Source organism: Anthonomus grandis, chromosome 14 (genome assembly GCF_022605725.1).
Source record: "Anthonomus grandis grandis chromosome 14, icAntGran1.3, whole genome shotgun sequence".
Taxonomy (NCBI): domain Eukaryota; kingdom Metazoa; phylum Arthropoda; class Insecta; order Coleoptera; family Curculionidae; genus Anthonomus; species Anthonomus grandis.
This window is the reverse complement of record NC_065559.1, coordinates 21,936,557-21,948,885: the sequence shown is the minus strand read 5'-3', so window position 1 is coordinate 21,948,885 and position 12,329 is coordinate 21,936,557. Positions and strand designations below refer to the sequence as shown.

The following is a 12,329-nucleotide window of genomic DNA, read 5'->3' as shown; positions in this document are numbered from 1 at the left end:
GAGGAGACATAATTTATATAGAGAAAAATATTAAGTTTGCCAATCTAAATAAATATAATAAAATGCATTAAAACATAATAAAAAAATCAAAACAATATAAAATTAAATAAAATACCGACCACGTTTGACACAAGACAAATTTGAATAAAAGTTGTAGTCAGTTCTACTTTTCTAATTATATAATCACCATATTAATTGCATAAACATCATATATTATTATCGTTAAATATATGTTTATTTAACGATTTTTAAATAAACTTTCAGTTTTAGTGTGTTTATCAACCGTATATAACTGTAGAATATACGTATATCATATACTTATCAGTTTAGAAAAGTGATGAAATTTTGGCATTTAAAAAACTGACACAAGATTTACCTTATCTATCTAGTTTTTAAACTCGATTACTACGTCTCAAATATTATATAGCGCATAAAAAATATCACTGTAGGTTAGTTTCAACAGGCTAATCAGATGCCTTTTGGCTTACGAATCCATAAGGTACTGTTTAAGCCTTAATCAACTTCATTATTTTAATATATATTAAAACTTACAATAAGGTATTAATTTAAAGACAATCAAAAATTACAAAAAGACATAATAAGATTTTTATAAGATCTGACATACAGGATAAAAATAGAAATAACAAAACTATACTTTTAATGGCACTATCTAGGTTTTAAATTTGCACAATTAAATTAAATAAATTCGAGTATTCATTGGATCAAACTAAATTGTTTAGGAAGCAGAGTTTTTCTTACGTTTGATTTTGAAGGTGAATGGAGATTGGCCAAGATCTGATGAGAAAAGCTTTATTGACTTAGCTGCAAAATATGAAAAACCTTTTTTAAAAATGTCTTTTCTATGTCTCGGTATTGTTACCCTTCTGTTTGAAGAACGCAATGAATGACCATCGGCCCTAAATTCAAGTTTATCAAATAAATACTGTGGTTTTTTTATTTTTAATAGTCTGAAACAAAAATCATCTATATGCAGCTTTCTTCTAATATACATATTAAACCACTGAGAGTGACGCAAAAAGGGTGAGATATGTTGATGACGACGAACCCCATAGATTAGTCGTATACACAAATTCTGTACTCTCTGAACTCTATGTGATTCAAAACTATCCTAACAAGGACCATAAATAATGTCGCAATGAGTACTAAGCAGGTCATCTAGTTTATAAGATCTGATGATGCTTTATTAGCGAAACGAGTAACCTTCGTGATATATATAAAGGATGTTTTGAGATCAAGAGTTAAAGTTTTATTTTTTTTTCTCTACTTACGTAGATCTCTTTAAGATAATGGACGAGTTTTTTCAATGCCGTAATGATTAAATTATCCATTTGGATAAAGTGCAATTAAACTGAAGATTTAAATCGATTCTAAATATTTTTCAGAGGTAAGTACGCCCTCAATAAAATAGGGACCCACAATTGACGTGCCCACAATTCCTGCCCATACGTTAACCTTCTTGGGAAATTGTGTGACTTTCCATACTCCAGTGTCTGATGCCCAATAACGAAAATTTTGCCTATTTACAGAACCATTAAAAAAAAAACTTGCCTTGTCGGCAAAAAACAATCTTACTTAAAAATTGTGGGTTTGCATTACATTTATTTATCATTATTTCTGCAAAACTCTATTCTGCGAATGTGATCACTTTCATATAGGTAGGTCATTTCAGATAGGCTCCTGAATTAAAGGAATCTTATATGGATCCCATCATTGCATATTCCTATGCAAATATTTTAGAACACATAATTTACTAACCGACTCATCTGGAACAACTTGTCGAGTTAATTTATGTGGATTTTCTTGTAAATCGAGCAAAATATCTAATTGTTTTGATTTCTGGAAGCGTGGGACGGTTCAGGTCACATTTGTCTCTAACATAACCACAATCTCTAAATTTTTTTTCAATTTTGCTTACTACCGAACGTGTAATAGGCCTCTCCGGGTACTTATTGTTAAACAGATCGCAAACTTCGGCCTGTGTTCGAGTCTTGTCGCCATATCCTACCATCATCAAAATTTTAATTCTTTTTTTTTCAGTTAAACGCGCCATACTTTTAAACTTTGCAACTTATCGACGATTTACGTAAAGTAATACATATTGTTTCCTTATTTTTGGTTCATGCTACATATATACATGAATTCATCATAAAAAAACGACAAAAAATAAAAATCGACGTGTCCGAGCGTTTTTTTTTCGAATACACCCCTGAATTTTAAATGAATTTGTGCCAACCTGCGCGTCCTCACTGTATTGGAGGAGTTGTTTTCTGTTAATTTCCCATTTTTCCTGTTAATTTTAACCCATCCAGTTGAAATTAACAGGTCTAGTTTCTAATTGTAATAGCATAATACTATTGGAATGTACTATTACGTTATTAACACATCTATTTGTTGATTCAGAAAAATCCGATTGCCTGAGTGGTAGTATGTTGTTTGCCTCTTTTTACACGTGCCACTGGACATCCTGGACCAATGTAGCGACCATTACGGTTGATACCCAAAATCTGTTCTGTAATGTTATAGCTCAGTTTGGTTAGAGAAATAGCCAAAAGTTGAGTTCAAATCGTAGAAAGTTTTTAAACCAATTATTTGAATTAAAAGACAAATTTACTTACAAAAGATATTTTTTCAGCTTGAAAATAGTCTGTAAAATAAAAGCTTACGCAAACTTTAAAAAATATAAACTCAACTATAACGCTATCAAATATCATTTTTCGGTAAAGTGTGTCAACTAATATACAACCTTATTTCTGTCCTTTTCTTTTTATCCTCATATGAAAGCATCGTCTTATTCTTGCACCTCTTATCAGCAGCTTTATTATGCACTTTCCTTCTCGGAAAAAGGCGGATCTCAACAGTATAAACCGTAATTTGCAGCACTTTTATCAGGCGGCATCTTCGTCGTAATTATTAGCGGATCTCTTTTTTTTTGACATACTTTGTCTAGGCTGCGTTACTTTGTAGTCACTCCTAATTAGTGGACCAAAGTACAGGGAAAGTCACGTCAATGAGAATTGATGATTTTTGTTACATTAAATGCAACGACTCAGTAAATCAGTAAAAATAATATTTTTCATGTTAAATAATTGAAGAGTAAATATTAATTCGCTCATCATATCGAGTATCAATAATTGTGAGCTGCTAATATATTTATATACATACCAATATGGGGATTTGGGTTTATGAATTAATATTTCTATGTTCGTTTGTATAGTGTTAGCAAGAAGAACGCAAAGACGGCCACTCAGCATTTCTACGATACCGCGCCGGTTGTTTTTTACCAAAGGAACCAACCGGAAGGTTGTTTTGTTTAATAAATCGGTTTTATTTTAAATATCGTGGTTTTACTATTTTTCCCTAAAATAATATTCTAACAATAGCAAATTTATAAATATTAAAGAATAAAGGTTATTAATATTACGAACGCGGCCGTAAAAATTATTAAATAGCTTATATTAATTCGACGAATATCAAAAGTTGCTTTATAAAATCGATTATTGTATTTCAAAAAGAACAAATCAGAATTAATAACACATAACGCGTACATATAATAACTAGGAACATACAGGTATAATAATATAAATACTATACACTATAAAAAAAATAGTATATAAATACTCTATACTGATATATACACTAAAAATATACATAGGTATATATTCAATGGAGAACCGCCTGGTTTCTTCTACATATAGAGGGGGATACAATTGTTTAATTCTGCCGATGGAGAGTTCCGGTGCACTGTTTATATTAGTTTATTTTATGTTGACCGAATATCCACACACCTTTTTTTTGTTATTATAGACGAGAAAATACATTTATGCACTCCCATTAAAGGGGAGTGTGGGACTCATCCGATAACGGTACTACCCACTAAAAACTCGTCTTTCTCCTTTCAGCGACTATATATGGAAATACCTGTATGGCTTACATTATTTATGCCCTGTTTGTTCCCGTCTGTTCTCCACGTTTATTCTCCGTCTTCCTCCTCCAATTCTGCCCTCTGTTGTACTCTCTCCTCCTCTTCTTTTTTCTTCATGAGGTCCTTTATCATCTGGTGTACAATGAGCCAGTTTCTGCCATTCTCAGTCATCAGTTCCACCATATTTTCCGCCCTTAGTACTGTATTATGCTCGAGTTCCGCCCTGTATCTATACGTTGTCCACCTTTCACAGAAGAACAGTGGGTGTTCTGTCGTGTCTTTCACCGCACAGTAGATACACACATCATCTGACGTTTTCCGAATTTTAAAAGTGACTTACTCCCTGAATGGCCCTGTGTGAGAAAGTGTCTATAATGCGGTGGGTACATTCCACCCACGCTTTAAGATCGGGTATTAACCTTTTAGTCCACGATGTCTTAGTGACTTCTGCCTCCCAGTTTTGCTGCCATCTTGGTATTGTCGCATCCCTTGCTCTTTTCCTCTGTTCCCCGTTTGTGATACTCTCTTTCTCGTATAATTTCGGATATCGGTGGTATCTTGCATATAACCTGGATGGCTACACTGGAGACAATCCGATATCCGCTTGCTACCCTCAGAAGCGCCCTACGCTGCGTCCCCTCCACCATGTTCTTGTATTTTTTTAAATGCATCATGGCCTTCCAGACACTTGCACCATAGAGTAGGATTGACTGCGTGACCCCGTATAAGAGTCTCTTTTTTTCAAATTTCGGACCTCCTATGTTGGGCATCACCCTTGATAACGCTGCCGTTGCCCTTTCGACCTTCTTTATTGCCTCAATTATATGGTAACAGAAGTACATGTATTTACCCACTAGGATTCCTAGGCCTTTTATAAACGGCACAGGTAGGATAATGTGTCCGTCCACGAGGATCCAGTTAGTCTATTAAATGAGACAAGCTTGTACAGCAGAAAATATGCACATCTATTGGCTCCAAAGGAAGGAAAAATGGAACAGTTTAAAGTTTGGCAGGTGTAAAATATGACCTGCTTTGCGTATGATTATTTACGCACACTTTCTCACTTCTTACAACTTCGTTAATATATACTCATAATAACACTTTTTAATTACCCTTCTACACAGAAAAAATTCCAATTATTGAGTGGGACGAAAAAAAAGTACGAATTACACAAATTACAATATAAAGAGAAACAAAAGAGTAAATTATAAATAATAAGATTTGCTTACGATATTGCAATTATATAAGAAAAAATAAATTTCTGCAGTTACTATCTAGGAAAAGTTCCTAATGACAAAACCCAGCATTCGGTAAATTCGGCGATTATATTAAAATAAGGGTAAAGTTACACTATAACCTGTAAGATAGTAGTGTAGTGTGCCTCTTTCTAATTACTGTTTGAAATTAGTCTCAAATTACTTTGTACAATCCTATTCCTGTAATAAAGGTTAGTATTTATGATGGCTTAAGCGATGGGATGATTCGTTCTAAAACTTCATAGCTGCCAAGATGTATGGCACTATTTTCGGTAACGGTTTGGCATTACTTGGTGTTCTATAGTCTCTAAGCTTTCTTGCAGAATCTGCATTCACTTGTCTGTTCTAGTTTAATTTCCGAAATATTGGTTTCTTCATTCACGTCTGTGTGTCCAGGTAGCCAAAATATTGTAAATATACTTTTCTTTCCTAGCTGCTTAAGTTTCCCTAAACAGTCTCTTCGCTCAGTGCTGCTATGACCGCTTGACTTTTGATAAAGATTGCGATGTCCTGCTTGAGATTGTGTCTGTCCCGGATTAATTGAGCGCATCTTTCTATAGTGTGTATTTTTGCTTGAAAGACGCTGGTGTATTTACCCAGCAACTGTGATTATTTAGTGCCAGTCCCTGGTTTCTTGTAAGAGCTTCTACTAAGCAAATTTGCTTTTCAGTTGGCAATATATTTATAGATTTGGATATTTTCAAGATTTCCTTATATGTTTTCGTCCTTAATCCTTCATCATATCAGGAAGAAGATGACACTGGTAAGTCTTCAAGATTTTCTTTTTGTTGTTCATTTTCAATTTCAGAAGAAAATGGTTGTGAATGCCAACAATTTGTCGCCCCTTGAACTTATTGCCCAATTTTAAGTTTTCTTAGAAACCTTTCTGTTTATTCAGAAGTCATGGTAATATTTCGTGTCTTCGATGAAGAAGCTCCACAAACGGCTTAAACTCTTTCGTTATTAGAACAATTCATTTTACTCAAAGTGTTTATATTTACATTACTTACTGATGGTATAGACCAAACTGCCGGATGATCTGTGCATGACAGAGAAGATTTATTGCGAGTACCTGAAGTGGAGGTAAAATAAAATCGTAGCACCATGACTGAATCCTTATAGGTGCAATAGGCACTTAAACCACTTCCATCCTTTAATAGAATGACTCAAGTGTCAAGAGGAGCAGATTAAAATTTCTGGGAATGTCGAATCTGTCTGAACATTAAAGAACATATTAGAAAAACGTATTAGGCTTTATGGCTTTTTACTTTTTACCTTTAAAACTGCAACATAAGCATCTTTAGTTATCTGCTTTGCACAAAGGTTTAGCTCTGCAAATTTCTAATTTTGCAAACTTTTTATGGCTTTTAACTGATTTACAGTATAAAAACTGTGTGTAAACGCAAGGTAAGTCACTAAATCCACAACGGTAAGTTTGGGTAGTTCATTTATATTGAGGATGCAGTCAGCAGGACTTAGTTCGTAGGGGTCAATAATAATAATAACAAGGATTTTCTGGTCCCAACGAAGTTTTAGACATTTTTAGTAAAAAAAATAAAAATGATTATTTGCCCCTGAAGCAAAATGGCCGCCTGTCAAATATCACTCTTGTGAGGCATGTTTTCATTGCTCCTGTGGTGCATAGACATGCGAGTTTTTGCTCTTTGTCAAGTTTACGCTTTACTGTGCTTTACTTTGCTGAGTCATGCCACACCACTGCCCCGTAGATATATCGCTAGTTTTTCCCCGTGGAGGTTTCTACAGATCCTAATGGCTTTAGTGGCTTTATTTAATGTCCTTTCTATATGTTTATTCCAACTAAGTTTGCTATCCAGTATCACTTCCTTGGCACATCAAATTGAGGGTTATAATTTCGTCAGGAAAGATCGATTAGGGCGTGGCGGTGGGGTCGGTTTTTATGTTAAAAAATATGTTAATTTTGAAGTTTATCACATTCACAACCCGCCACAGAACTTCGAATTCTTAAGCATAAAAACTCAGATTTCTAGCAAAAATATTTTGTTTACCGTGATATATCGTCCACCGTCATCAGATATTAACAGTTTTCTTGATTCCCTTGAGGATCTATTTACAAATATTGTTCCTTTATTTGATCATGTGGTTTTTATGGGGGATATTAATATTAATTTACTAAAGAAGTGTAGACTTTCTGACAGATTTTTAGCGCTCTTAAATACATTTGATTTAAATCAAGTAATAACCGAGCCTACAAGATGGAATATATCTAACAATACAAGTACCCTACTTGATGTCATTATTATAAATAAGCATTTCCCAATAAATGGTGTCGGTTCGTTATCTTTGCCACAAACCATTAGTGATCACAACTTAGTATTCTGTTGTCTTGAGTTTCCTAAAAGTTAAGAGGGACATTTTAAAATGAAATGTAGGAACTATAGTGTTATTAATACGGATTTATTTGAGCATGACGCTTTAAGACTTAATTGGGATAGTATATATTACCTAAATTCCGTTAACGATAAACTTGTGGCTTTTAACAACAATATACTTTGTTTAGTTGATAAACATGCGCCAATTAAGACTAAAAATATTAAAAATAAACCATTTACTCCTTGGTTAACAGACAATATTAAATTGCTTATGAAGCTCCGAGATAAAGCACTGCGAAAATATAAAAAAAATAAAACTGAGCTAAATTTAAACTATTATAGGCAATTACGAAACTATACAAAACATGCTATTCAGCGGGAAAAAATATCATATTTTAACACACTTTCTACAAAAAAAAACCGTGATTTTTGGATAAATGCTAATAAACTACATCTAACTAAATCAAAGAATACCGATCTGCCTTGTAATTTTAGTAATCCAGAATCCCTAAATAATTATTTTTCTCAATGCGTTAACCAAATTAACAATAATATATCACAAACCAAATTAAATTTTTACAATGAAAATAAATGGAATAATAGTATTCAAGAATTAAATTTAAGTCTTCTTGATGAAGAAAGGGTTAACAGTATAATTAAGACCATAAAATCAAATGCTATAGGAGCTGACGGACTTTGTATAAATGATATCAAGCTTTGCCTACCTTTTTGTTAAAAAGCACTTCTAAACATTTTAAATACCTGCATTCTTACAAATGTATATCCTGATATCTGGAAAAAAGCACTTATAAGACCTATTTCAAAAATCTCTAATCCAAAAGAACTAAAAGACATAAGGCCTATAAGTATTTTATCAGTAGTTTCTAAAATTCTAGAAAAGCATATTCACCAACAACTTTATAATTTTGTTAACTCATTTGGTATACTTTCAGATACGCAATCGGGATTTAGGAGGAATTATAGTACAACTACTAGTCTGGTGGGAATGCTAGATAATATAAGACTTAACGAAGAACATAAACAAAGTACTTGCATGGTGGTGCTTGATTTTAGCAAAGCATTTGATACTATAAATCACTCAATGCTCCTTGCAAAGTTGGGATATTTTGGTTGTTCCGAATCTACAGTTTCTTTTTTTGATTCTTATCTTAAAAATAGATCACATTCGGTGTTGTTAAAAACCAACAATGGAAGTTTGGAGCAATCGAGGTATCTTGACTTGGAAGTTGGTGTTCCTCAGGGCTCCATATTGGGACCTCTTTTATTTTCGATTTATATTGCGGATATGCCTAACTGTATTGAACATTGTAAATTACAACAATATGCTGATGATTCTCAAATATACATGCCATTGAATTTTTTAAATTCTAATATTTCTGAGCAAAAAATTAAATCGGATATACTAAATATAGTTAATTTTTCCAATGAGCATAACTTAAAAATTAACCCTGCTAAATCTAACATCATTTTATATGGCTGTAAGTCAGGAATTCTGAGACACTTATATGAAAGTGTCAGTATATAGTCAGAGTATAAATATTGAGATTAATGGAGAAAAAATTCCAGTTGTCAATGAAGTGAAAATATTAGGATTGACTTTAGATTCTAACCTTTCTTTTGAGACACACATTAAGAACAAATTAAATATAGGCTATATGCGTCTTAGAAATTTGTACAGATTTAAAAATGTCTTAAAAAGTAAAACCAAATATTATCTCTGCAATAGCCTCATTCTCTCCTTACTCGACTACGGTGATATCGTATATTCTAATTCTATAACATCTGAGCTTTCTAGATCTATATAAAAATTGCAAAATAGCTGTATAAGATTTTCTTATAGCGCTGCCTATCGGGAGCATATCACACCTTATTTAAACATAAATTCTATTTTAAATATGGAAAGGAGAAGAAAATTACACATATATGCCTTCATATATAAAATAATAAAGTCGGGTCAACCCCCTTATTTAAATAAGTTATTTACTACTCTCTCGCATTTACATAATACCCGTAATGTTGGAAATTTTAGGTTACCTCAACATAGAACAAGTAACTTCCACAAGTCATTCTCGGTTGTCGGAGTTACAATGTGGAATAACTTGCCAAATAATATTAAAGATTTGTCATTTAATAAATTTTACACCAAGGTTAAGCAAATTCTTCTCGACTCCCAACGAGATGCCTAATAGTATGACTAGTAGTAGATACATAGTAGTATAAACTGCAAAATCAACTAAGACCAAAGAAAAGCTGGCCTGTCCAATCTTTCTTTTATGGTTCTTTTTTGTCAATTCTTGTTACCTTCCGTCGCATGCCAGCCAAATTGCTCTGCCATTTTTTGTTTCTACCCTTTTTTAGTTTTAGTTTTGTTCTTTTTTAGGTTAATTAAGAATTTTTTTTAGGAATTTTGTGTTTATTTATAATGTTTTTAAGGCCTGTTTCACGCAAATTGCGCAATCGGTTTTATATAATCGCGAAGCAGTTCCTTTTACCAAAAATTGTCAATTTTATTTTCTCATGTAGCTAATTATATTTATAACTATTTTTTTGGTAATAAACTTTTTTGACTTTTTGACTTTTGACTTTGACTTTGACTTGACTTCCGGATATTTTACTTCATTCGATATATGAACAAGTTGGGTTGCATTTTCTTTTTTGAGTGAATGGTATATAGGTAGTTTTTGTCGAATTGATGCTCAGCCCTACTTATGTACACCATTCTTCCGTAATGCTTAGGCTTCTTTGTATGAGTTCGTACAATGTGCCCTCGTACTGGGGCCGTATTTTTGAAACCATTCGAATTTGATTAAAGTATTGCCCACGGAAAATCGATATTCGTATTTTCGCGAACTTTTTCGCATGCGGGGTCTCGACTGGGTATATGCCATTCGAATTTCAAAGTTCGTGGGCGATTTTCAATTTGATTCTGCCACTTGTGTTGTTTTGATTTTAAAAAACTAGCGTTGTTTTTTTTTTTTTAATTTGTGTGAGTCCTTCAAGTATTTTAGTAGTGTTTTTTGTTGTTTATTGAAAAAAAAAAACAACTATAATCAAATGGCAATATTAAACAATCTTGTGCAAAGAAAGGTCGTCGATGCACTGGAAGAGACTGAAACTCTGGCAGATAAAAGGAATAGGATGTACTCTTCATTTCTTGACCCATTTGAAATGTATTCAGATGCTCAATTTATTGAATTATATAGATTAAGCAAGCCTATTACGATGGAATTGATGTGCTCTTTACGTACTTCAGGGAGACTGTGTAATCTGTCCGCTACTTTTATCCACAAGGCTTGTGCAGTTTAAACTGCAAAATCTTGGGTGAATTTGCCCCACTTTAATTCCGGGTGCTCTGCCATAAATGAAATTAGTTCCTTCTTTTGCTTACTCGATACAAAACCGCAACATTTTTTATTTTTTGAATCCAACTTAAAAAAAAAGTCAATTTAAAAAACCCAAGAAACGCCATGAAAGAATCTTCAAAATTCCCTGATGTTTTTAAACTTTAATTTCAGGTTAGGTTAAAAAATCTTTATCGTCTTCATCCCGTTTGACATGGCCTCCAATAGCCCTCTTTGCTACGTTGCCACTACATTTAATATTCGTATGCAAATGCAATTTCGAAGGTGCAACTTTCAACTGGTCATAATTTATACATTTTTTAATGCTATGATCTGGTTTGAGTTCTTACTGATTTATTGTACTCCAATATCAATACTATTGAGTAGTGATCAGTGATATCATAATTAAGTATAAAAGATTTGAAATAAAAAAAAAGGTTTTTGCGCAATTTAACAAAATAAGGGGCGATACATGTTACTGATATAGGTCTTGTAATTTCATTAATGTAAGATCAAAAAAAAGAGAGAATGTTTTTAGTTTTTGTATTCTTCATTTAGATATTCATTGGAAAAAAGATTTATATTTAAATCCCCTGTTAAAACGTGTATTTTCTAGTATTTCTTACTCTGAAAATACTGATACTTGATTGAAAAATTGCGTCTCTGTGCTTGGTAGTCGGTACATATAGCTTATTAAAATTTTTTCATTAGCATAACCATCCAATTCAATTTTAATTATTTTTATAGGCCCCACTTGTGATACGAATAACTTGTGATTACAAGATAATTTATTTTTAATAAATACTACACATCCATCACATTTATTGACGTGGCAAAGGAAAATGCACTTTTTAACTCGTGTGCGAATTTTGCCATTCGACTTTGTTCGCATTCGAAGATTCTCGCATGGTTTAAAAAATACGGCCCCTGATCTTTGACTATATTGACGATGTTATCAGCATATCCTATACAGGTCATTTCATGGTTTGTCAATATTTGAAGCAGTTTCTCGACTACTAGATTCCATAGTAAGAGTGAGGATACTGCTCTTTGGGGCGTGCCTCGAATAGTTCTGAGGCTTGTGGTCTGTTTACCCACAGTTGTCTCAGCTGTACGTGAGGCAAGCATTTGACAAATCCATCGAATTATGATTTTATTTAAATTTCTCTTCTCTAGGGTAATGCTCAAGATATATTTAGATAAGCGCTTATCGCTATTTTTTTCTGATTCAGGCATTTTTAGGATTATTTGTGGTAGTTGATATAGCGTGATTGGGTTGGGTGACTTTAAACTATATTAGACCTCGTTTTGCTGCATGCGTATATAGAAAACAAGCGTTAGAAAAGTGGCGCATACATGATCATTCCAACCTTAGAACATTGAATACATTAGAATAAACATTGGCTGCTTTGGATTG

The 12,329-nt window shown here is 33.0% G+C and overlaps 1 protein-coding gene across 1 annotated transcript in view; it reads left to right on the top strand.

The window, feature by feature from the left end:
- LOC126744358 (dystroglycan 1) overlaps positions 1–12,329 on the top strand; it is a 252,399-nt gene that overhangs the window by 19,441 nt on the left and 220,629 nt on the right. The window lies entirely within an intron of this gene.